The sequence below is a fragment of the Choloepus didactylus genome, chromosome 6, assembly GCF_015220235.1.
Source record: "Choloepus didactylus isolate mChoDid1 chromosome 6, mChoDid1.pri, whole genome shotgun sequence".
Taxonomy (NCBI): Eukaryota; Metazoa; Chordata; class Mammalia; order Pilosa; family Megalonychidae; genus Choloepus; species Choloepus didactylus.
Genome location: NC_051312.1, coordinates 123,659,854 through 123,687,713, shown reverse-complemented (window position 1 = coordinate 123,687,713; position 27,860 = coordinate 123,659,854). Strand labels below are relative to the sequence as shown.

The following is a 27,860-nucleotide window of genomic DNA, read 5'->3' as shown; positions in this document are numbered from 1 at the left end:
CTCTAGGGTGGGTTTATCCATTTAATTACTTAGTAGGACCATAAAGCAACTAATCCTGGAGATTTTGCTATGAATAAATAAAATATCATTTAAAATTCTTTATAGTATACTTAAAAGAATCGTACGAGACTAATCTCCTTTTAATACACAAAGTATGTTGCACATGATATCATATTTTCCTCATGATTCTGGATCATCATTATGACCTTTAATTACTCTGCTCTGTGGCAATAATATGCTCAGGAGCCACTGAAGTAAATTGTCTTATTTTTCTGACTTTTTTCTAACAGGTTTTCATGTGTTTTTTTTTTTTTTTTCTGTTACCAAACATATCTTTGGAAGCTTGCATTCTTTATAAATTATGATTTTAATCGTACAATACCATAGACCCCAGATAACCCAGTTTCTTAGAATTGATTGTAATGAAAGTATAAATACATCCAGAATAAAGATTAGAATGGGTTCCCTTTAATAAATTATAAAAGTTTTTAGCTCCTGAATCTTCGGATGTTTATTTTGGATGGTTTTAAAAGTCTAGATTAAAGCAATCAGACAAGTGATATGTCACCAAAATCTTGGTTATTTATGTTAGTGAGATAGAGGTAGATTCCATGAAAAACCACAATTGTTTCTTCAGTCCAACAAGTCTTTATTGAATGCTTGAAGCTAATATTGATCTGGGTACAACAGAACTCCCCAGAGAAGTTGGTGGGGGGGCATTCCTGCTCCAGAAGAGTTTAGGATATATTTGGATATACTAGGGTATATTTGGGGAGAAAAGCATTCACATACCAGTGTGAAATATATATGTGTGTGTGTGTATATATATAATACATATATAATATAAAAATAATAAAAGCTAACCTCTGTTGAGTGCTTAATTTGTGTACCTAGAGCAACCACACTATTCCAGGACCTCAGAATGGCTTGTCATATAATCCTTACAATAATGTTTTGTAGTAGGTATTATAATATTATACCAGCCCCATATGACACCTGTGGCAACAGGCACAGATAGGTTACGTAATGTCTCCTTACAGAATTAGACACAATAGTAAGAAATGCAGCCAGGCCTTCCCCCAGGCAACATGCACTCTTAACCACTGGCTACTGTCTTTTATTAAATGAGCAGCAAATAGAAAAAGCAGGTCTTTCGAAATTTACCCCTGGGCTTCTTGCTCTGGACTATTTGTATCCCTAGGGATGCCTGAGAGCATATAATGTCATAGAATAAATTCAATACCTTTTCCCAGAGCATAATTTATTTGTTTAGACTCCAGTTGCAGGGATGTATATTAACATAATTCCTGGTTCATGATGCATGCTCATCATTGGCCCATGAATGGCTCAACTAATTTTTTTTACGCAGGCCTAAACTAGAATCGTGACAATAATTTATATCTGTCTATTGGCCACTTACTGCATAAACGTTAAAAACTTGAATCCTTCAAAAGACACCATCAAGAAAGTGAAAAGACAGACTACAAAATGGAAGAATATATTTGGAAATTATATATCTGATAAGGGACTTGAAATACAATATACAAAGAACTCTTACTACTCAATAATAAAAAGACAATTTAATTTAAAAATGGGCAAAGGATTTGAATAGACATTTCTCCAAAGAAGGTATACAAATGGCCAAAAGCACATGAAAAGATGCTCAACACCATTAGTCATCAGGGAAATGCAAATAAAAATTGTGATGTCCAATTTAGTTTTCTTTTGTGGTTTGTGCTTTTGGTGTTAATAGCTGAGAAACCTAGTCCAAGTTCACGAAGATTTATGCCTATTTTTTCTTCTAAGAGTTTTATAGTTTTAGCTCTTATACTTGGATCTTTGATATATTTGGGTTATTATTTTTTTTAATATTTAACAAATTTAATAAGACAACCAACATTCTGCTTTAATTTGCATTTACTTTATGATGATTTTATTCCAGAGCCATAAGTTTTCATTTCTTCAGTTTCTTCTGGGGTATCTTTTTCTTCTGTGCAACTTCTTCTTATGGTTTAGGAATAATTTGTTCTTTCTCAGTAAGGATCATCTCAATGTGGCAGGGGAAACTCGTGTGGTTAATCCGACCGTAAGCTCTGTAAGTATGGCAGCGCATCTTGAGGGCCTTGTTCACCTGGATGTGCTCAATGACCAGAGAATCTACATCTAAACCCTTAAGTTCGGCATTATTTTCTGCATTTTTAAGCATGTGCAACAAAAATTCAGCACTCTTTTTAGGCCACTGACCCTGCGTCCAGCCCCACTATTTGGCCTGGGCACACCTACCAACACCACCATTGTAATGACAGAATGACACACACTGCTTCTGTAAAGTGACATCTTTCATATATTTGGAGGCTTTTTGAATATGCATACCCTTGATGGCCTGAGCAGTTTCTTGGGTGTTCTTAAAGTGAACCCAAAGATTTAAACTTCTTGATTTTCATGATTTTGTGGGGTGAATAGTGAACAATTTTCAGGGATCACCTTGGGCCGCTTAAGGGAAGAGGCTGGGTTAATTTTTGTATCCAGTGTGAAGTAGGGGTCTAACTTCATCCTCTTGTATGTCCCAGCACCGTTTGTTGAAAAGACTATTTGTTCCCTATTAAAATGTTTTTTTACACTCATTTTTTACTTTATAAAAAGGAAATCATGCTATTTGTAATTTTTTTCACAAGAGCAGATTGCTGATTCATCCATATTGTTGCATGACACTGTAGAATACTCACTTCGACTGCAAATAATATTCTTTTCTGTGAATATATCACACTTTATTCATCCATTCTGTTGATGGGCATTTGGGTTTTTCCCAGGTTTTTTTTGCTACTGTGAACAGGCCTTCTTTGAACATTCTTCTCCATGTCTCCTGTTGATCATATGTAAGAATTTCTTTCATACACAAACATACAAGAACATATACATAAATCTAGGAGAGGAATTGCTGGATTATAGTTATGTGACTGTTTAACTTCATAGAATAATGCCCAACTCTTTTCCAAAGTGTTTGCACCAATTTACACTCCCATTGGCCATGTAAGAAAAACAACATCCTTTCTAACACTTGCTATTGTCACACTTTTAAAGTTTTGGCAATTCAACAAATGTAAAATAGTATTGCCCTAATGTCTTAATTTGCTTATTCCTGGTCACTAATGAAATTGGATCTTTGTGTATGTTTATTGGCCTTACATGTTTTCTCTTCTGTGAAATACCTGTTTGGGTCTTTTGCACATTATTTTTATATTAAAGTAAACATAGGTTGCTTTATACACATTATAATTTAAATGGATTTTAAAGATAACACCTGGGAGTAGAAAAAATTGGGGCTTGCTTCAGATTCCCCACTCATATTCATTTACTTCTCCTTGCCTGATAGTGGAAGGTAAGTTGAAAAGTTTGAGAGTAACTGAGAGTTGGCTGAATGGGGATTAGGAGCAGTTGAAGCTATTTAAGGAGATGAGTGTGACAGATGGCTTCCAGTTTTTCCAGTTTGAGGCTTGGGGTGTTGAAAGTCTGCAAGGGGTAACATGACTTACAGGAAGTCACCCTGACACCTCTGTCTCCCTCACTGGGCCTAGTTTTCAGGAACTTTCTGAATCAGGCTTAGATACTCCTTTTCTTCAGGTATCTGGTGTTTGATGAGTGCATTAGTTTAGTTGTGAGCCTAATAAAATGGCATAGGTTAAAAAGAAGGATTTATTACTTTACAGCATCAAGGAGGGTTAACTACTGTTCTGGTTTGCTAATGCTGTCCGTTATGCAAAATACTAGAAATGGATCAGCTTATATAAAGGGGGTTTATTTGGTTACGAAGTTACAGTCTTGAGGCCATAAAGTGTCCAACAACAGAGTACCTTCACTGAAGGATGACCAATGGCGACTGGAACATCTCTTGTCTGGGAAGACATGTGGCTGGCGTCTTCTTCCTTTGCTTCCAGGTTGTGTTTCAAAATGGCTTTCTCCAAAATGTCTCTCTAAGCTGCAACTCCTCTCTCAGCCCCTGTGCATTCTTCAGAGTGTCCCTCTTGGCTGTAGCAAGCTTGCTCCTTCTGTCTAAGCTTATATAGTGCTCTAGTAAACTAATCAAGGCCCATGCTGAATGGGCGGGGCCACACTTCCATGGAAATTATCTAATCAGAGTTATCAATTACAGTTGGGTGGATCGCATCTCCATGGAAACAATCAAAGAATTACAATCTAATCAACACTAAAACGTCTGCCCACACAAGATTGCATCAAAGATAATGGCGTTTTGGGGGATAATACATCCAAACCAGCACAACTACCAAACCAACAAAAAAGACCAGGGAAGCAGCTGGAGCCAGGAACCCAAGTCACACCAGGATTCTCTGTCCATGTTTTCATTTGTGCTTCAGTTTGGCTTTTGGTTTCTAACTGAAGACCAGTTGATTATCTTCATTTGAGGATTGCATTTTACAGCTTAAATTACACAAAACAAAAAAAGCAAAAAACTCAAAGTTCTGAAAACTGTATTTTTACTTTGATAGTCCACAAGGAAGTTAATTTAGATTTTACAATAATAAAAAAAAAATAGTCCCTTCAAAACTTTCTATTCAGCATCATTGGGCAGGTAGTATTAGGAATTTAAAATTTTATAGGATGTGGCTTTTTGGCTGCCTGTTGAGAACAAGGTTACTCTGTTCTCTTCAGTACCTCTGCCAGACTGGGTTGGGTCCACAGAGGGTGTTTCTGTGTGACAATGTCATAAACTCTCATAATCTGGACTATTGGAATGGCCTTTGTCCATTACCCCGTACTAAGCCTAGCCTTCCTAATCCTACCCTGCACCTGTCTGTGCACCGTTTTCACTCTCCTGGAGCTCCTGTCCTTGGCCTTTGGGGTGCCCCTCTTTGAATTCTCATAGAGGAAGCATGGGGGAAGGGAGGCTCCTGGAAATGGAGGCCCCCATATTGCTCCACAAATAGCCCACAGCTCAGTGCTACCCCTGCCCACCGCCTGGACCTAGGCTCTGTGACTCAGATGCCTCTGACACATGTCCAAAGAGAACAGGTGATGTGAAAATGCATTTCTCACGTTCTCATTTCAACCAATCAAAAATAGGAGGACAAAGAGAAGAAGGGTGTTATCAATAGATTTTATGTCCTCTCCCTTATTTTTGTTGGATGCACCCCTTATTAAAATAGTTAAGTTGCAGAATGCATAATTAAATGGTTATGCCCAATAAGGGTTAAACACTGCTTATTGTTAGAGATGCAGGATAATTTGGGTCAATTGATCTTCCTGTGGGGTCTCATAATCTTCTCTGTTAATTAACTTATTGTTATTATCAGGGAGGCAGTGTGTAGAATGGAAAAAAATAGACTTATTCTCCGACCTTGGGAAGTTATGGAACTTCTCCGAACAGCTGAACCTCAGTTTTTCAAAAGTATAATTGGACTAGTAATCCCTATTTTACAAGAGTTTTGTGAGATTTAAATGAAACAACATATACAGTATAAGCACCTAATATACCACCTGATACATAGTTGTTTTATTAAGATTCTTCACTTTTATTGAGATTTTTGAGCCCCTAAAAATGCAGGTAGGCTGCTTGCAATGTAACAGTGGTTATGAGCTCAAACTCTGGAGACATACTGCTTAGGTTTCTCTTCTGGTTTGACCATTTGCTAATGTGTGTTCTTGGGCAAGTTGTTTAACATCTCTGTGCCTCAGTTTCTTCATCTATAAATAGTGACAACAGTGCCTTCCTCATTGAATTGTTGGGAAGAGTAAATGCATTAGGAATATGAAATTGTTAGAACAGTGCTAGGCGTATAATGTGTACTCGTTGAGTGTTAGATGTCATCATTATTATTACTGCTACTATTATTACTAGACATTGTGTGGGTATGTGTATATAAGGGAGAGAAGCACAAAAATACCCATAACAGTTTCTGTGCTTACAGTCTATTAAAACAAATGTAACAGACATATAAAACATTATAGGCAGAATGTGGAAAATGGGATAAGAGCGTTGTAACCAAAATGCCTTAGTAATTTAGAGGTGATTATTCTGGATCTGGGCACCTTTCTTGATATCTTTGTTCCCACAATTATTTCATTTTTTTAGCATGGTGGAGTGGAAAGAACACAGGCTTTAGTTTTAAATCCAGTGGGTTTTAATCCTGTGAACTTTGTTGAAAGACTTGGACTAAGGCAAAATTGTACCTTATCTGATAGGGTTGTTTGAAAGAACTAGTTTATGTGAGAGCCCCTCCCTTTTATTTTATAGATGGTGAAAGAGTATAAATATGTTTCCCCTCTATTCTTGACTGTTTAAGAGTCATCTTGAACATAATATATAAGAAGAAATCACTGGATTTACAGTTTTGTTTTGTTTTTTTTTTGGTTTTTCTACATAAAGTTAGTTTAATAGTTTCTGACTTGATCCCATGGTTTTATTTTCTCCCTGGCAAACAATGAAAGTGTTTAATCCCGGATGGCTCCTGATCAGCTTTGTCTGCATTTATTTAATAGATTCTGTTTATTGGATGTGATTATCTCTTTACTAAGGAAATTCATGGAGATGAATGTAAATATAGTTAAAACATTATGATTCAAGTATTATTTTAAAATATCCACACACATTGTTGACTTAAGATATTAGTTTTCTGTTGCTGCCATAATGAATTACCATGAATTTAGTGGCTTATACCATCACAAATTGATCATGTTACAGTTTTATAGGTTGGAAGCCTGACACAGGTCTCACTGGATTAAAATTAAGGTGTGGCCGGCTCCATTCTTTCCTGGAGGCTCTCAGGGAGAATCAATTTCCTTTCCTTTCCAGCTTCTAGAGGCTACCTGCATTCATTGGCCCATGGCCCCTTCCACCATCTTTAAAGCCAGCAATTTACATCTCTGCAACATTTGTTCCATAGTAAAGGCTCCTTCTGACTACAGTTGGGAAAGATTCTCTCTTTTCAGGATTTATGTGATTAGATAGGGCCTATCTAGATAATCCAGGATAATTTCCCTTTCTCAGGGTCATTAATTGAATCACATTTGCAAAGTCCCTTTTGCAATGTGAGGTAACATATTCACAGATTCCAGAGATTAGGGCATGGACATCTTTGGGGAGCTGTTATTCTGCCTCCCACACTTAGTATGGTTTCAGTGAAAAATAGCTTTAGATTACAGAGAAATAAGGCCCATCTGGGTATTGTAGAACTTTCAGCAGTAATTCATAAAATGTCAAGGAGACCTTTATCAGCTCTTTAAACCCACAATCTTTTGCACAGTGTCTGAAAAAATCAACCCAATGTTGCTACTGACTCTGTTCAGGTTGTTTCATAGATTTGGAAGAGATTTGGTAATTTGCTCATTCCTTTAGATGGGCTGCATCTCCAGGCTTCAGCCACACTGGGGAATTCACAGTGCAGTTCCTTCTGCTGGGATGGACAGTGGTTCCCATTTTCCTTCTCCTGACCTGATCAAATTGTGTTCATTCTTTAAGTCTCAGGTGAAATATCACTCCACGAGTGAAGCTTTCTACGAAATCCCAGATTAGATTAGGTCCCATCCTACCCTGGACATCTCTTTGGTCACACTCACCATACTTGTAATTGTTTCTTTACAGTTGATAGATCAAATTGCCTTATGGACTGAAACTTAGTTTATTCTCACTGTTCTATTATAAATTCCATGAGGGCAGGGGCTCTATTTCTATATATTCCCAGAGCCTGGTACAGTGTCAGGATCCTGCTGGGTACTAAAAAATATTTGCTGGATTGAACTGGGTACCATTAGGCAGATAGAAACAAAGGTCACTGGGTTGCTGAAGTTTCCTTTCAGAGTTGTACTATTTCCATTAAGCAGGCAAGGAAAATTGCCACATGTTCTGGTCTCTAGGTGGAGGTCCTTGGAGTGGTGTGCTACTGCAAAGGCTACAGCATCCCCTGAAAAAAGACAAGGTATAAACTTGATTTGATTGTCCCTGGGATAGGTCAGCTCCAGGCTGCAATTTACCAGGTGCTTTGGTTTCCTGGCTACTAAATCAAATGCCATGTAATGTGTTGGCTTAAACAATGGGAATTTATTGGCTCAAGGTTTTGAGGCTAGGAGAAGTCCAAAATCCAGGTGTCATCAAGGGATGCCCTCTCCCAGAAGGCTGTGGTGTTCTGGCCCTGGCTTCAGCTATCCTTGGTCCTTGGCTTTTCTGTCACATGGCAGTGCACATGGCAGCCTCTCCTGGCTTTTCCTTTCTCTTCTGAGTTCTGCTGACTTTTCCGCTTTTTCCCATGGCTTTCTCTTCTATGTGTCTAAAATTCATTTGCTTATAAAGGACTCTAGTAACAGGATTAAGACTCACACTTTAACTGAAATAACCTCATCAAAATGTCCTATTTACAAGGATTCACACCCACAGGAATGGATTAAGTTTAAGAACATTTTTTTCTGGGGTAATAGCTCCAAACCATCACACCAAGTGTGAAATTGCACTGCTCTGTACATTCCACAGGTGTAGTAACCCTCAAATACTTCCAGTGGCCGTTCCCTCTGTCTTCACACTTCTCTCTCTGTCTCTGTGTATGTGCATTTTAAGGTACATTAGCCTATCCAGGTTGTGAGTACTGGCCCTTTCAACCAGCATCCATTTGATACTCTGCTTAACTATACTTTTCTGGAGGATTGAGTATTGGTAGCTTTTTACATTATTGACTGTGGGATGATATTTTGATGATTTAAAGTTGACAAGTATTGCATCTATCATTCAGTAGTGTGGATAGTGTTTATTAAATTGATAGTACATGGGGAATATTTGCATGCAGGATTCTAAGTTAAAATGTAAAATAATTATAATTCTGTAATAACTGAGTCTGCAGTTACTATGGCATATGTTATTGATGATCAAATGGGTGGAAAGATATAATATTTAGGTAATCTTCAATGATCAGTTGAAAGGTCAGTTCTTTACAGAAGGAAATGGCATTAGTATGCTCCAGTTTGTATTTTCTCAGCTCCATCCATTTACATCAACATCTTGGTTAGAGAAAAAGGGGACAGGTCCTCTCTCTGAAGTTATTTTTAGAGTCACATAGGGGGAAATTTAGTGAGTTAGCAAAAGCACTCGACTTAGTGTCCGGGGTTTGCATTATGCACCTGGTTCTGCCACTGTTGAGCAGCATGAGTTAGCCGACCCTTTTCATCTCTCTCAGCCTCAATTTCCTTATCTGTAACCCCACAGCATTTTGAATGGATCAAAAATCCAATGAGACAGAGTACTGGAAAGTTTTTGTAAATGGCAAGGCACTATAAAAAAACATAAAGTAAGGTATTCTGATGGGGTCCATGAGCATGAATGTAATAAATAAATAATATTTGATGATGATGGATGCCCCATCAGCAAGTCCAGGGAGCTTTAAGTCAGCAGTTTGGAATCCTTGAATTGTCAACAGAGAATCTTGGGGCTGAAGGTGATTGGGGGAGAAACAAAAGAGGGAAGGTGAGCTGTTAATCTGATTTAGTGCAAGGATTCACAAGAAAGAAATAGAATTTTAAAATATATTTCTTATTGAAGAAAACTTGGTATATGCAAAATGTGTAAAAAAGAAAACACACACACACAAATCCTATATTCCATCCCAAATTCTGTGGTTCTTTTAAGTTCTGGTCAATCTTGCAATTTGATCCATCTAAGCAATTGAGCTCTTACCCTTTCCAATTGTATTCTTTGGCTCTAGGTCTTCTCTTGTTTGGTATATTCAGAATAAAATGAAATACTTCTTGCAAGTAACAGAATTAGGAATGACCTAAGGCTGAAATATCTTTGGGTTGAAAATATCCTGAATTACAGCTCAAGTGATTTGATGTAATCCAATGGGTTATACTTGGTGGATTTAGACTCCTATTAACTTGCTCTTCTCTGAACTTTTGTTGTATTGCTACAGAATTTTGCAGAATTATAGCTTTAAAAAAGTATCTCTAACTAAAGAATTTCAGTATGACATTGTGAAGATAAGTTGAGAAAAAATATTTTGCTAATTTCAGAAGTGTCCTGTTCCAAAGTTCTGTGTAATAGCCATACATATAATGAAATCTAATGGAAGTTATAATTTATGAAGTAAATTTTGGAAAAGCTCCATTGCTTCATTAAATACCAGGTCATAGTTTTGGCAAAACTTTATGAACATGTTTCTAGAGTTGTAGATGTTCGGAAGACTGACTTCTGAACTTCTGGATTTCTGTTCCCTGTTGTAATTTTCCAGTTCTGTATGCCTGTAACATCAATGATCACTTCATTTGGGGGTGAACAGGCTCTGGAGAAAGTGGCTCTTGCTGCTCGAACGCACATTTATACTTGAAAATAAATATATTAATTTATAATGAGAAATGTCACTGCTAAATATGTCAATTGGTCATAGTAAGAACATCCCAATAGGAAAATATACTTAGGAAATCCAAGATTGGAAGTTGCTTGGTGAATCTGGAACAGGGACAAAAGAAATTAGATGTTGCCCCACTTCAGACACCCTTTCTTCTACTCTTGGCATTTGCCTTCCAAGCAGATAAGATTGACTTGTTAATGAATCAGGAGACTGTTGCTGTATAGAACTGGAGAAAATGTGATAATATGCCAAGTTTCCTTTTTCTAGAATTCATATTGCCTAGCAGAGCAGACCACTATAACTGTCTCATTTGAAGATGCATTGAAATGTATTTTATGTTTTAATTTTTGGGTTGAATTCTTACGGATGACATCTGGGTTGACAACATTTCGAGGTTACACTATAGAATGGTTTCTTCTTGTGGTATATTGTAGTCCCATACTGGATAAAGATGAATGTGACATTGTTTCTGCCTTTAGGAGCCTGCAAGTACCCCAGGGAGCCAAACACATATACTAACTAGAACACAGTGTGAGACATTTTGATCAGCAGTCTTCAGGTTTTTCTTCCATCATGAACCCTTTATATGATTTTTCTGCCAGGAGTCATATGTTTTGAAAGATTTTGACCCCCCTCCCTCCAATTGCATTTATTAAGTAATAATGAATTTAATTTTTTTCCTCTCATGAAACTTATCAGACATTAGAGTTTCTGATTAGCAAGAGAAAATGAGTGTTACCACACTTGGTTGGTATAATCATAGCTGAAAGAAAACTAATTTACTGCTTGTCTAAACATCTGTATCATGGGCAAATGTAGAATTTCTGTTAAGCTTTTTTTCCCTCCTTAAAAAATCCTTTTCATTATGGGAATTTTAACATATATATAAACATAGAGACTATTCCTTACTGTGATGTACCCATCACCCAATTTGAATAATTATCATAAACTCATATGTTTCATTTATACCCCTCCACTTCCTCTTTCCCTGGATTATTTTAAAGCACTTCTCAGGCATCATGTCTTTTCATCCATAAATATCTCAGTATGACTCTCCAAAAGATTAAAAAAAAAAACAAAAACCACAAACCATTATCCCTCCTAAAAATTAACAGTAATGTCTTATTAAATGTCTAGTCCATGTTCAAATTCCCCAATTATGTCAATTTTTTCTTACAATTTATTCAAATCAGTTAAGCCCCATGCATTTCAATATTTTGTTATATCTACATCTCTGCCATCTGTCTATCTTCTTCCTCTTGTTCTTTTTTGCTTGCTGTTTATTTTTTATTATTTTTTTAAAAGAGCAGTTGTAGGTTTACAGAAAAAGCATGCATAAAACAGAGTTCCAATATACCACCATGCTATTAGACATACTGTGTGTGTGTGTTTTTTTGTTTGTGTTTTTTTTTTTTTTTTTTTTTTACAAATTGAAGGTTTGTGGCAACTCAGCATTGAGCAAGTCTATCTGTGCCATTTTTCCAACATCATGTTCTCACTTTGGTCTGTGACAAATTTTGGTCATTCATGCAATACTTTAAACTTTTTCATTTTATTATATCTGTTATGGTGATCTGTGATCTCTGATTTTACTATTCTAATTGTTTTGGGACACCATGAACCGTTTCCATGTAAGACAGCAAACTTAATCAATAACTGTTGTGTGTGTTCTGACTGCGACACTGTGCTGGTTTGAATGTTTTATGTCCCCCAGAAAAAGCCATATTCTTTGATGCAATTTTGTGTATATTTAGTATCTGGGGCAGATATACTAGTGGGGATTAAGTTGGAAGGTTTGGATTAGGTTGTTTGCATGGAAATGCACCCCACCCAACTGTAGGTGATAACTCTGATGAGATATTTCCATGGAGGTGTGGCCCCATCCATTTAGGGTGGGCCTTGATCAGTGGACCCACATAAATGGGCTGACAAATAGAAGGAACTCAGTGCAGCTGAGAGTGACATTTTGAAGAGGAGCTACAGCCAAGAGGGACACCTTGAAGAAAGCACAGCAGCTGCAGATGAGAGACAGTTTGAAGACGGCCGTTGAAAGCAGACTCTTGCTCTGGAGAAGCTGAGAGAGGACAAATACCCCAAGTGCAACTAAGAGTGACGTTTTTGGGGAACTGCAGCCTAGAGAGGAACGTCCTGGGAGAAAGCCATTTAGAAACTAGAACTTTGGAGCAGATGCCAGCCACGTGCCTTCCCAGCTAACAGAGGTTTTCCAGACACCATTGGCCATCCTCCAGTGAAGGTACCCTATTGCTGATGTGTTACCTTGGACACTCGATGGCCTTAAAACTGTAACTGTGTAACCAAATAAACCCCCTTGTATAAAAGCCAATCCATCTCTGGAGTTTTGCATTCTGGCAGCATTAGTAAACTAGAACATATACCCACTGGCCTTTGCTGTCTCTCTCCCTCTCCTTGGGCCTCCCTATTCCCTGAGACACAACAGTATTGCAATTAGGTCGATTAATAACCCTCCATGGCCTCTAAGTGTTCAAGTGAACAGAAGAGTCTTTGTAAGGTTATAGCTGCCATAGATAGTGATTCACTCCTCTGATGGATCTGGGCAAAGAAAATTGAAAACCTTCTGGAAAGAATTCATTATTCTGGATGCCATTAAAAACATTTATGATTTGTGGGAGGAAATCAAAATATCAACATTAACAGGAGTTTGGAAGAAGTTGATTTCAACCCTCATGGATGACTTTGAAGAGTTCAGGACTTCAGTGGAGGAAGTAACTGCAGATGTGGTGGAAACAGCAAGAGAACTAGAATTAGATGTGGAGCCTGAATTGCTGAAATCTCATGATAAAATTTCCATGGATGAGGAGTTGCTTCTTATGGATGAACAAAGAAAGTGGTTTCTTGAGATGAAATGTACTCCTGGTGAAGATGCTCTGAACATTGTTGAAATGACAACAAAGGATTTGGAATATTACATAATCTTCGTTGATAAAACAGGGCAGGGTTTGAGAGAATTGATTCCAACATTGTTATCATTTTTTTAAATTGTGGAATTTAACATATATACGTAGAAGTAATAACTTTGAAAAAAGTTCTACTCTGGTTATAATGCTATCGAACAGCATCTCATGCTACAGAGAAATCTTTTGTGAAAGGAAGAGTCAGAGATGAAGCAGGCTTCATTGTTGTCTTATTTTAAGAAATTGCCACAGCCACCCCAACCTTCAGCAGCCACCAGAATGTAATTCTGATCAGAATGTAATTCCTTGTTTTTACGGCTGCTTAGTATTCCATTGTATGTATATGCCACATTTTGTTTATCCATTCATCTGTTCATGGACACTTAGGTTGCTTCCCTCTTTTGGCAGTTGTGAATGATACTATGAACACTGGTGTGCAAATACTTGTTTGAGTCCAGGCTTTCAAGTCTTTTGGATAAATAGCCAGAAATGGGATTGCTGGGTCATAAGGTAATTTTATACTTAATTTTGTGATGAACCACCACACTGTTCTCTACAACAGCTGCACCATTTTACCTTGCCACCAGCAATGAATGAGTTTCTCCACATTTCCCTACCACTTACTTTTCTGTTTTGTTTTTTTTTTTTTAATAGTAGCCATTCTAGTGGGTGTGAAATGGTATCTCAGTGTGGTGGTATTTCCATTTCTCTAATGGCTAATGATTTTGTGCATCTTTTCATGTGCTTTTTGGCTATTTTTTTATCTTCTTTGGAGAAGTGTCTATTCAGGTCCTTTGCCCATTTTCTGATTGGGTTGTTTGTCTTTTGTTACTGGATAGGTGGTTTCCAAATATTTTCACCCATTCTGTAAGTTTTCTTTTTACTTCATGATGGAAGTTCTTTGATGCACCAAAATTCTAATTTTGACAAAGCCCTATTTATTTTTTTGTTGTTGCTCATGCTTTTGGTGAAAATCTAAGAAACCATTGCCTAATACAAGGTCCTGAAGATGCTTCCTTTGGCTTTCCTCCAGGAGTTTTATAGTTTTGGTTCTTATATTTAAGTTTTGATCCATTTTGAGTTAATTTTTGTATATGGTGTGATATTGGGGTCCACCTTCATTCTTTTCCCTACAGATAATCAATATTTCTCAGCACCATTTGTTGAAGAGACTGTTCTTTCCAATTGAGTGGACTTGGCACCCTTGTCAAAAGCCAGTTGGCCATAGATTTGAGGGTTTATTTCTGAACTCGCAAGTTGATTCCATTGGTCTATCTGTCAGTACTGTGCTGCTTTGATTACTGCAGCTTGTAATAAGTTTGAAAATCAGGAAGTGTGAGTCTTCCTACTTCATTCTTCTTTTTAAAGGTGTTTGTGGCTATTCAGGGCCTTTTACTTTTCCACATAAATTTGATGATTGGCTTTTCCATTTCTTCAAAGGCGGCTGTTGGAATTTTGATTGGAAGAAAATGAATCTGTAAATTGCTTTAGGTAGGACTGACATCTTAAAAATATGTAGTCTTCCAAGCTATGAACACAGACTGTCCTTCCATTTATTTAGGTTTTTTTTTTTTTTTAAGCAATGTTTTGTAGTTTTTCATTTACAAGTCCTTTACAACCTTGGTTAAATTTATTCCTAGATATTTGATTATTTTAATTGCTATTGTAAATGGAATTTTCTTCTTGATTTTCTCTTCAAATTGTTCATCACTGTTTTATAGGAACACTACTGATTTTGCTTGTTAATCTTGAACCCCACCACTTTGCTGAATTCATTTATTAGCGCTAGTTGCTTTGTTGTGGATTTTTCGGGACTTTCTATATAAAGATCATGTCATCTGCAAATAGTGAAAGTTTTACTTCTTCCTTTCAAAGTTGGATGCCATTTATTTTTTTTCTTGCCTAATTGCTCTGGCTAGAACTTCCAGTATGATGTTGAATAAGAGTGGTGACAGTGGACATCCTTGTCTTGTTCCTGATCTTAGAAGGAAAGCTTTCAGTCTTTCAGCATTGAATATGATGTTAGTTGTGGGTTTTTCATATTTGCCCTTTATCATGTTAAAGGAGTTTCCTTCCATTCCTAGTTTTTGAAGTGTTTTTATCAAGAAGGGATGCTGGGTTTTGTCAGATGCCTTTTCTGCAACAGTTGAGATGATGATGTGTTTTTTTCCGCCTTCATTCTATTAAAGTGGTGTATTACACTAATTGATTTTCTTACGTTGAACCACCTTTGCATACCTGGGATAAATCCTACTTGATCATGGTATATAATTATTTTAATGTTCTTTGAGATTTGGTTTGGGAGTATTTTGTTAGGGATTTTTGCAACTATATTCATAAAGGATTTGGTCTGTAACTTTCTTTTCTCATGCTATTTTTGTCTGGCTTTGGTATTAGGGTGATGTTGGCCTAAAGATATGGAATACTTCATGCATTTGAATGTTATCCTTGGGTGGGGGCCATGTTAATCTTCTCTGTAGTGTTCCAATTTTAGTTTTGTTTTTTTTTTTTTGTAACAATATCTCAGTACTTCCATCAGGAGACAGTTAGTATTTGCTTATTTCTTTTTTTGTTCTGTTAGCAGCTATCAATATTTTTTGCTTAGAGCCATTATTTTATTAGGGGTTGTAAAATGAAATTCTGTTTCTATCATTCCCTCTTCATTTACTCATCAGAATATTTCTAGAAAGACAAACTCCCCTTCATTAACTCTTTGATTACCATGAAGTACAATTTGTATAGGACAGGTAGGAAAATGTTTCCCTGTCTTTACCAGTTTCAAAATTTCTCACCTCTTGCCCTGAAATAGGGATCGTATCATTTTGCATTTTTACTGGCAGTGATCAGAAGTGCTGTTAAGCTTTCTGAAGTGACAAAAACAACTCCTGGACAGCCCATGAATTGCTGTCACTACTTCCATGGATCCTTAGTGGTTGGGAGACCCCAGAATTGGAAGTACTGCTCTAGAGCCTTGCTCCTCAAGGTATGTTTCGTGGACCAACACGTGGACATTACCTAGGAGCTTCTTTGAAAAGCAGAATCTCAGGCCTCTCTCCAAGCTACCTCATCAAAATCTACAGTTTGACAAGATTCTCAGGTGATTCATATCACATTACAATTTTTGAGAAGCGCTGGTCTAGAGCTGTGCTCTCCCTTACTATAGACACTAGCACATGTGGCTATGAACATTAAAATTAAATAAAATTAAAAATTCAGTTCCTCATTCAACCTAGCTACATTTCAAATGTTCAAACATTTTCATCATTGCAGAAACTTCTCTTGCACAATGTTGGTCCAGAGCTGCACTGTCCAGAATGGTAGCTTCTAGCCACATGTAGCTATTTAAATTTAAATAGAAATTAATTGAATTTAAATAACATTGAAAACTTAGTTCCTCATTCACATGAGTGCTCAGTAGCTACATGTGGCTAGTGGCTACTGTATTGGATGATGCATTTAGAGAACATTTCCATCATTGCAGAATGTTCTGTTGGACAGTTCTGGTCAAGCAGTACCAATAGGCTGGGCAGGACAGAGGAAGGAAGGAAAGGGTGGATGTGTGTGCTATGTACTGTCACATAGGTTACATCCATTAACTCTTAAAATAAAACCAAAAAGGTGGTGTTATACCCATTTGAAGGAAAAGAAACTGAAGCTTGGAGAGGCCAACTAATTTATTCAACTTCATGATACTAATAATATAAGGTAGGTGTTCTAGTTTGTTAATGCTGCCAAAATGCAAAACACCAGAAATGGATCAGCTTTTATAAAGGGGGTTTATGTGGTTACAAAGTTACAGTCTTACGGCCATAAAGTGTCCAAGGTAACACATCAGCTATCGGGTACCTTCACTGGAGGATGGCCAATGGTGTCCGGAAAACGTCTGTTAGCTGGGAAGGCACGTGGCTGGCATCTGCTCCAAAGTTCTGGGTTCAAAATGGCTTTCTCCCAGGACGTTCCTCTCTAGGCCACAGCTCCTCTTCAAAATGTCACTCTTAGTTGCTCTTGGGGTATTTGTCCTCTCTTAGCTTCTCTGGAGCAAGAGTCTGCTTCCAATGGCTGTCTTCAAAATGTCTCTCATCTGCAGCTCCTGTGCTTTCTTCAAAGTGTCCCTCTTGGCTGTAGCTGCTTGCTCCTTCTGTCTGATCTTATATAGTGCTCCAGTAATTTAATTCAGACCCACCCTGAATGGGCGGGCCAACACCTCCATGGAAATTATCCAGTCAGAGTCATCATCCACAGTTGGGTGGGTCACATCTCCATGGAAACACTCAAAGAATTACAATCTAATTAACACTGATAGGTCTACCCACACAAGATTACATCAAAGATAATGGCGTTTGGGGAAACATAATACATTAAAACTGACACAGTAGGGTTAGGTCCTCTGATTCAAAGTAGGGTTCTTTGCACTGTATTCAGAAGGTGTACTCCTCTTCCAAAGGCCATGTCTGGGGTGCAATCTATGCCAACCTTTTGTAAAACAAAACATGAGTCTCACTCTTTGCCTCTCTTTGCTCCTGATGGCAGTGCAGTCACCCAAGTCAGTGCTGTTTGTATGTCTGGGTAACATTTGTTGATCACCCATTGTCAATCACCAGAAGCAGTTTTCAGAAAACTTGTAACTGATCAAAATATTTCAGATAATTGGAGGATAGACAGGGCTGCAACATCCACTTAATGAGATAGGAAACCCTCCTGATTATCAAGGGCAAAATTGCACAAAGAAGCATGATATTCCTATGAATCACGTTGCCCGGCAGGCTACCAAAGATGATTTTGCCACATTTGACTATACACTATGTATGGATGAAAGCAATAGGAGCGATTTGAATAGAACAGGTAGTGAAGTTAAAACTACAAAGTGAAAATTGAACTACTTGGGAGCTATGATCCACAAACACAACATATTATTGAAGATCCCTATTACGGGAATGACTCCGACTTTGAGACCATGTACCAGCAGTGTGTTAGGTGCAGCAAAGCTTTTTTGGAGGTCACAGTAAAGCTGCATCCATTCATTGCCGAAGGCCAACAACGATTAACATCTTTACAGTGATGGTCTAGGTATTTCAGTCAATCTTGCACTGTCCAGTGTTAAAAATGTAATGTTTCATAGCTCAAGGCCACAACTTTTTTTCAGTTGACTTATTGTTTCTTATCTTAAAAAATAATCGTGGATGGAAATCAATGTTGTGTTTGGCAGAAGAATTAATAAAAATCTTTGATTCAGACAGTTTATGGGGTACATTAAATGTTCTTAAACAAACTGGACCTCTTATCTTGCCCCAATTACAAAGTAGTGGAACAAACAAAGTAGTAGAGCCACAAAATATAATGTTTTGTGTTTGCTTTATAACAATCATTTCTTTCCATTGTTTAACCGTAAGGCACTAATCCACTGATGGCTAGCATTCTAATATGGTTAATTATGATCTTAACAAGTAATTAACACATCACTTTCAGGCTCAAGTCAGTATTTGAACCCTTGAGACTTTTAAATAATCTACCTCTTTATTAAGTTGCAATGTATAACTTGATGGACAAATATCCTCTTTTCACCTATACAAATGCCCTAGGGCCTTTTATTGAATTAGATACCCCAAGCCATTGGAGTTCACAATCTTGATTGGAAGTATTTAGATTCACACATACCCAGAGTGCACACTTATATGTTAGAAGGATAGGAAAGACAATGATTTATGGAATAAATCTTTAGCATTATTCTTAATTTTTGTTTATCTGGTTTATTTCATGAGGAAGTCAGCTTTTTGCTCCCATTCGGATCACTTTGCCTCTGAAAATTTAATAATATACAGAAAGGACACTGTATGCTGTTTCATCTTATGCTCACTTTGACAAATGTGTCTGTTTTATATGCACATATAACCCAAATGTCAAATATTACATATTGATTTACATGGGAAAAAGATAGTTTAAAAAGCTGGAAAAAGTGAATTTGCATTATGTTGAAGTTCTTAAATAATACGTTAAGTATTCTTTTATCAGTGTTTCATTTACAGGAGAATATAGATAATTTCTGTGTACTTTGAGATAACTATAATTTCAAATTCATTTGGATATATATCAGAAAAGGTTGTTTTCAAAATAAATTGAGGAGTATAAAAATACAATTAAGATATAAAACAATGACAACAAAACAAAACATGATACAAATCACTGTTTTCCTTTACGTGCAACTGTTTCTTTTCTCTTTCATGTTAATCTAAATCTGCACTCCAGTTTTATCTAACTCCCAAGCTCATTTTCTTCCCGCCAAGACATTCCTTGAGTTCATATCTAAGGGCCTCCTTTCTACGGTATTTGTTTACTTTGCATTGTAACATTATAGAATCTCAGTAATTACTTGCAGCAGTTATTCATTAATTTAATAATCCAATGGAGAAAAGGAAAACATGGATTCATTTTTCCTATATTTAAAAAAATCTTGCCTTTCATTTAAGGTAATGTGTCCAACTACATTTTCTATTCTTTGAAATTTGGCTTTCTTAGCCACTTTGAGTTTTGAATAAGCCTCTTTAAACATCAGAAAGTGGGCTCTTCAAAACTGCTACATAACTGATGCTATAAAACTGATGCATTAATGGCTAGCTTTTTAAGTCATAGAAATGTAGAGAGGGAAAGAATATAATAGGTCATCTAACCTGCTACTCAATAGTTAAAGAAAAACTACTTATAATTTATTTTCTAGCTTGTTTCCAATATAATTTAAAATGCTCTAGTAATAGATGCTGGATAATCTATGTGCTAAATGTGAGGTTTTGGCCTAAATGAGTATTTCTTTTCAGATTTGTACAAAGATTTTTATGGAAGTGCTGGAAGTCTTTATTCTGTACCAGGGTACTTAAGGGTGGCAGACATGATGGATTTTAAAATCTCCTGAGTGACTATGCTCCATAGAAGTCTTGTAGCTCTAAGGCTAAATCCTGCCATTGGCTGGCAGTGTGCAACCTAACAGCTCAGATTTATTGAGACATAAAATGAAGAAAAATTATGTGATTTGCATTCAAACAAGGCATCTTATCAATCCTTTTGAATGCCCCCCCCCTCCCAAATGAAAAAGAGAATAATTCAGTGATTTGCACTCCTGGTTGCATATTAGACTTATCTAGGGTACTTTTTAAAATATACTCATATTTGGGCTTCACCTCCTGAGAATCTGGTTTGTGCTGTGAATCAGCTGTCAGTGGGTTTTTTTTTTTTTTTTTATGAAGTATCCCCACCCCACCCCCACCCCCCCCATGTTACTAATACACAGCCACACTCAGGTAGAGGACTACTGGTTTAATTTGAAGTTGCAAATGAAGATGAGCTAAAGAAATGAGTACATACCACCACTGCGACTCATGTATGTATTATATAAAACTAGTGTTTAAATTAGGCAAGCCCCCATATTATAGTCATCCCCCCATTCCTGATTCTTGCTGGAAATTTTCACCGCTCTGGTCTGTGATCAAGTGTCTCATTCTCCATGAATCTTCTCCAAGCAGTCTTGACTCCTCTTTCCCCTTGGCTGCATACACAACTCTGTTTTAATACTTTCCCATTTTCTTGTGGTTGGTCTGCCCCCCAATTAGACAAAAAAACTCCTTAGGAGTTTCAACAATGGTGAATATTGTTTAAGCACTTTTTGTGTGCTGGGCACTGTGCTAATCAGGTAATGTCCCTGCCCTCTTGGAGCTCAGAATGTGAGGGCAAGAGCCACAAGCAGAGTGGTGGGTGTAGTGACAAAGGATGGGTTGGTGGGTTCAGTGATAGGGGATGGGTTGGTTGGTGCAATGGCAGGGGTGTGGGGGGGTAGCTGTGGTGACAGGAGATGTGGTAGTGGGAGCAATGGCAGGGGGAGGGGTTGGTGGGTGCTGTGACAGGTGGATGGGGTGTTTTGTCTTGGCACAGAGCATAAGCCACCTTCTCTGGTCTGGGGAGATAGGGTCTGGGACTGGAAAATATGTGAGTCTTAAATTCCAGATTCCTAGTGCTTGGTACATATTAGGTACCTGATAAACTTTCATGAATACACAACCTACAGACTGACTAAGTGAATGAATGAAAGAAGGCAAGGTTTCATTGGAAAGCCTGTGTATGAATGTGGAAAGGGAAGGGTGTTAAGATGTGTGCTTTAGTTCTCCTGGAAGAAAGAAGGGGGTAAATAAAGTATCTTAAAAAAAACAACAACAACAACTTCTTTCATTCCTTAAGTTCTGCAGGCATAGAATATATCCAAACAGTAATATAGTCAGAAGTGACCCTTACTCAGCCTTGTCTTCTGCCTGTTTCCCGCCCCGACACCCAGTGATCCATTGCTTCTGTTTGCTGTGCTTTCTGGTGGCCTGGCTCCCACAGCGGGAAGCCACTTTGTCTTGGGGTTGGACCATAACCTTCCATTGAAGCTACGTCAGTGGCAGTTCCTTTTAAAAACCATGACAGGATGTATCCCATGATTTGATGCACGTTGCCTGTGGCAACTTCCCTTAGAGAGGAACAGTTTTGTTGTGGTGTAGATAGTTCCCTTGTTCAGAAGTAGAAGAAACTAGGACCTTGTAGTGAAAAAATAATACTTAAAGGTGAAGCCATAAACCATAAATATTGTTCTGAGGCCTTTGGTATCTCCCTGTACAAATCTGAGTTTCTTTCTTTTATTTCTCCCTTTTTTCAACCTCTGCCCTCTCCGGCTTGTCTCATGCTAGCCTGTTCTCTCTCGCTCGCTTTTCCTCTAGCTCTTGTTCTCTTGCTCTTCCATTATAGATGAGGTCATTATGATTTGGAGCCAAGAGGAGTGCACTCCTGTAATTCTGAATCTCCACACTCAATTTATGACTCTCCTTTTTTTTTTTTTTTTTTGAAGATAGTAATGCTTTATAGCTGGAGGACAGCTTGCTTAATTTTGCTATTTTAGAATGCAAATATAAGCTTACTAGAGGAATCTTGTCAATTTGTGAACAGGCCTTACACACTTCTTAGTCTCACTTATTTCAAATCTCTAATTGCTTCCAAGTCCATTATGGAATGTGTAATTTTTTTTGAATTTGATTAGGTTATCAGCCACTTGATTAGATTGGTTGTACTTTGGACATCCAACTCCTCTGTGATATATAGGGAAGCTGTTTTAATACTGTCGGGAGAGAAATCAGGCTAGAGTCATTCTTTCCTGCCTACAAGGTGAGATGCAAGGATCTCTGAAGAGGAGGCTTTCTAATATAAGCTCTGTTGTAGAATCATAATGGACAGGTGAAGGAGGGTAAAGAGGGGAGTGTGAGCAAATGAGAGCAAAGAGAGATTCAGAAGGTGGTAAGATATTGACTGTGGATATGACTTCACTTATTATCCCAAGGCCATGTGCTGTAGGGGGAAAGCAGATATCTAGTGGTCAGAAAATATGGGCATTAACTCTGCTTCCTCTTTTGGGCCTCAATCTCCTCAGCTTAAACAAAAATGGGCATTAGTGCCAAAGTTCTGTGATTCTGAGGCTTTCTTCCAGGAAAGAGAGGAAATTTTCCCAAATCCTTTTCTTTAACAAATTTGAACCCCCTGGTGACATCAGCAAGATGGCAAAGTAAGATAACCTCAGAAAAATTTCCCCTCAGAAGCAACTAATAAAAGGGCCAGTCTCACCTCCTTGGAAGTCTGGACGATGATAGAAACTGGAGAAAGACTCCACAAATGCTGAATCAAAGGGAAAAAAAACCCTCCAGAAAAGAAGATGGGAGATGTGTGACTTGGACCCGCCCATCTGGATCCCACACCTGCACTCAGCCCTGCGTGGCCTGAGATGCACAGTGGCAGTACTCTGGCCCAGGCACCTCCTGCTGTGGTTGCAGACCACAGAGCCACCCATAGCAGTGAGTTATAACCCCATGCACATTCAGGCGGGGGGCCCAGGGCCACATGGACACAGGGCAGAGCCCAAGTGATGAGTGCATGCCTACAAAAGTGCCCTCAGGAAACGAAAGAGACACACGGTGGAACTGTTGGCAAGTGGTACACACACCCAACCCAGTCTCTAATCGTTAGAGCACATAAATGAAAAAGCAGAGGGTTTTGAATGTTGACCTCATCTGGCTCCCTGGGGTGGGGTACCCTAACATGAAGTTACCAGAGGCAGTAAAGCTCATAGAGAAGAGGGAATACTGATCTGCTGTCGGGCTGAGTGGGCCTCGGGAGTGACAATTCTAATGAAAAGAGGGCACTGAGCATGGGAGGGCAGTTGATAAACATCATAGCCACTGGGGAGGAAAGTCTGCACAAAAACAAACAGAACAGCCCAGGACTCCAGGAGAAGGAATAGAGGAAAGAAAATCCGCTCCTGGAGATGAAAATATTGCACATAAAAGGGCAATCTTAAAAGTTGCACTGCATGTCCAGGGCAAGAAACAAGTACCGAAAACCTGAGAAAATCTGAACAGTTAAACACAGGCTGCTCTAAAGATTCAGTATAAGGTGGACCAAGTATTGAAGAAGAGCCCTAACACAAGGCCAGCCTACAATAAAACTCTAGGCAAGAGGGAGAAACTGACTTTGAGAGTTAACACATCAAAATAATCACATGCCCAGATATCAGCAAAAAATCACAAGCCAAAATAAGAAACAGGAAGATATGCTCAATGAAGGGGACAAATTAAAACTTCAGAGGAAACATAAACTTAGAAACAACTAATCACCAAAGAAGTTCAAACAAATCTAAATCAATTCAAGGAGTTGAAGGAGAATATGGACAGAAATTAAATATGTATATAAAGCTAAAGGATATTAAGACAATTGGTGAACAAAAAGAAGAATTCAAAAGCTTAAAGAGAAACAGGAGAACTTATAGGGATGACAAATACTATAATGGAGGTTGAAATACACTAGAGGCATACGATAGCATATTTGAGCAGGCAGAAGAAAGAATCATTGAACTAGAAGACAGGAAAAGTGAAATCATACAGTCAGAAGAACAGATAGAGAAAAGAATAGAAAAAATTGAGCAGTATCTCAGGGATTTGAGTGACAGCACAAAGCTGTTCCAGAAGGAGAAGGGAAAGGGGGTAGAAAGAGTATTTGAGGAAATAATAGCTGAAAATCTCTCAAATCTTATGAAAGACATAAATATGCATGTCCAAGAACCCAATGCACTCCAAACAGAATAAACACTAATAGACCTACTCTAAGACATTTTGCTAATCAAAATGTGAAATGCCAAAGATTAAAAGAGAGAATTCTGAAAGCAGCAGGAGAAAAGCAATTTGTCACATACAAGGGATCCTCAATAAAACTAAGCACAGATTTCTCATCAGAAACCATGGCAGCAAGAAGGCAGTTGTATGATATGTTTAAGGTACTGAAAGAGAAAAACTGTCAGCCCAAAATTCTTTATCCAGCAATACCGTCCTTCAAAAATGAGGGAGAGTTTAAGACTTTCATGGACCTGCCCTCTATACTAGAATTGCTAAAGGGAATTCTTCAGGTAGAAAGGAGACAGGAGAGAGAGGTTTGAAGCAGTATGAAGGGGAGAAGGTCTTCAGTAAAGGTAACTAAATGGGCAAATGTGAAACCTAATAGTTCTGTACCCTCAGTATATAACTCCACCCTTTATTTCCTATAAGAGAATGCAATTGAATAAAAAAAAATCATATTTCCTTATAATGGATATGCAAAATATAAAGAGGTAATGTGTGACAAAAACAATTAAAAAGAGGGGAAATGGAGGGATATGGGAGTGGAGAATGTGCATGCTATTGAAGTTAGGTTTTCAACCTAGTGGTTTATAGACTTAGGTTGTCTAATACAAACCCAACAGTAAGCACAAAGAAAGTATTTTAAAAACATACAGGAATGGGCATGGCAGACTGGTGAGCTGTATGTTTTAGTTACTCCTCCAGGAAAGTAGGTAGAAAGCCAGGAACTGCGTGGACTGGACACCACAGAGCAATCTGACTTTGGGCATACTTCATACAACACTCATGAAAACGTGGAACTGCTGAGATCAGCGAAATCTGTAAGTTTTGGCGGCCAGGGGACCCGCGCCCCTCCCTGCCAGGCTCAGTCCCGGGGGAGGAGGGGCTGTCAGCTCCGGGAAGGAGAAGGGAGAACTGCAGTGGCAGCTCTTATCGGAAACTCATTCTACTGATTCAAACTCCAACCATAGATAGACTGAGACCAGACACCAGAGAATCTGAGAGCAGCCAGCCCAGCAGAGAGGAGACAGGCATAGAAAAAAAACAACACGAAAAACTCCAAAATAAAAGCGGAGGATTTTTGGAGTTCTGGTGAACATAGAAAGGGGAAGGGCCCTGAGGCGCATATGCAAATCCCGAAGAAAAGCTGATCTCTCTGCCCTGTGGACCTTTCCTTAATGGCCCTGGTTGCTTTGTCTCTTAGCATTTCAATAACCCATTAGATCTCTGAGGAGGGCCCGTTTTTTTTTTTTTTTTAATCCTTTTTTCTTTTTCTAAAACAATTACTCTAAGAAGCCCAATACAGAAAGCTTCAAAGACTTGCTATTTGGGCAGGTCAAGTCAAGAGCAGAACTAGGAGAGCTCTGAGACAAAACGCAATAATCCAGTGGCTGAGAAAATTCACTAAACACCACAACTTCCCAAGAAAAGGGGGTTGTCCGCACACAGCCATCATCCTGGTGGACAGGAAACACTCCTGCCCATCGCCAGCCCCATAGCCCAGAACTGCCCCAGACAACCCAGTGTGATGGAAGCGCTTCAAATAACAGGCACACACCACAAAACTGGGCGTGGACATTAGCCTTCCCTGCAACCTCAGCTGATTGTCCCAGAGTTGGGAAGGTAGAGCAGTGTGAATTAACAAAGCCCCATTCAGCCATCATTTCAGCAGACTGGGAGCCTCCCTACACAGCCCAGCAGCCCAGAACTGCCCTGGGGGGATGGCACTCACCTGTGACATAGCACAGTCATCCCTCAACAGAGGACCCGGGGTGCATGGCCTGGAAGAGGGGCCCACTTGCAAGTCTCAGGAGCCATACACCAATACCAAGGACTTGTGGGTCAGTGGCAGAGACAAACTGTGGCAGGACTGAACTGAAGGATTAGACTATTGCAGCAGCTTTAAAACTCTAGGATCACCAGGGAGATTTGATTGTTAGAGCCACCCCCCCCCCCCGACTGCCCAGAAACACGACCCATATACAGGGCAGGCAACACCAACTACACACGCAAGCTTGGTACACCAATTGGACCCCACAAGACTCACTCCCCCACTCACCAAAAAGGCTAAGCAGGGGAGAACTGGCTTGTGGAGAACAGGTGGCTCGTGGACGCCACCCGCTGGTTAGTTAGAGAAAGTGTACTCCACGAAGCTGTAGATCTGATAGATTAGAGATAAGGACTTCAATTGGTCTACAAATCCTAAAAGAACCCTATCAAGTTCAGCAAATGCCACGAGGCCAAAAACAACAGAAAATTATAAAGCATATGAAAAAACCAGACGATATGGATAACCCAAGCCCAAGCACCCAAATCAAAAGACCAGAAGAGACACAGCACCTAGAGCAGCTACTCAAAGAACTAAAGATGAACAATGAGACCATAGTACGGGAGATAAAGGAAATCAAGAAGACCCTAGAAGAGCATAAAGAAGACATTGCAAGACTAAATAAAAAAATGGATGATCTTATGGAAATTAAAGAAACTGTTGACCAAATTAAAAAGATTCTGGACACTCATAGTACAAGACTAGAGGAAGTTGAACAACGAATCAGTGACCTCGAAGATGACAGAATGGAAAATGAAAGCATAAAAGAAAGAATGGGGAAAAAAATTGAAAAACTCGAAATGGACCTCAGGGATATGATAGATAATATGAAACGTCCAAATATAAGACTCATTGGTGTCCCAGAAGGGGAAGAAAAGGGTAAAGGTCTAGGAAGAGTATTCAAAGAAATTGTTGGGGAAAACTTCCCAAATCTTCTAAACAACATAAATACACAAATCATAAATGCTCAGCGAACTCCAAATAGAATAAATCCAAATAAACCCACTCCGAGACATATACTGATCACACTATCAAACACAGAAGAGAAGGAGCAAGTTCTGAAAGCAGCAAGAGAAAAGCAATTCACCACATACAAAGGAAACAGCATAAGACTAAGTAGTGACTACTCAGCAGCCACCATGGAGGCGAGAAGGCAGTGGCACGATATATTTAAAATTCTGAGTGAGAAAAATTTCCAGCCAAGAATACTTTATCCAGCAAAGCTCTCCTTCAAATTTGAGGGAGAGCTTAAATTTTTCACAGACAAACAAATGCTGAGAGAATTTGCTAACAAGAGACCTGCCCTACTGGAGATACTAAAGGGAGCCCTACAGACAGAGAAACAAAGAAAGGACAGAGAGACTTGGAGAAAGGTTCAGTACTAAAGAGATTCGGTATGGGTACAATAAAGGATATTAATAGACAGAGGGGAAAAATATGACAAACATAAACCAAAGGATAAGATGGCCGATTCAAGAAATGCCTTCACGGTTTTAACGTTGAATGTAAATGGATTAAACTCCCCAATTAAAAGATATAGATTCGCAGAATGGATCAAAAAAAAATGAACCATCAATAT

General features: G+C 38.5%; 1 protein-coding gene and 1 non-coding gene across 2 annotated transcripts in view; one reads left to right on the top strand and one right to left on the bottom strand.

The window, feature by feature from the left end:
- SLC35F2 (solute carrier family 35 member F2) overlaps positions 1-27,860 on the top strand; it is a 68,592-nt gene that overhangs the window by 4,519 nt on the left and 36,213 nt on the right. The window lies entirely within an intron of this gene.
- Positions 15,691-15,798, bottom strand: LOC119538891. Its single transcript, XR_005217678.1, has one exon. It is a non-coding gene; the product is annotated as a U6 spliceosomal RNA (small nuclear RNA).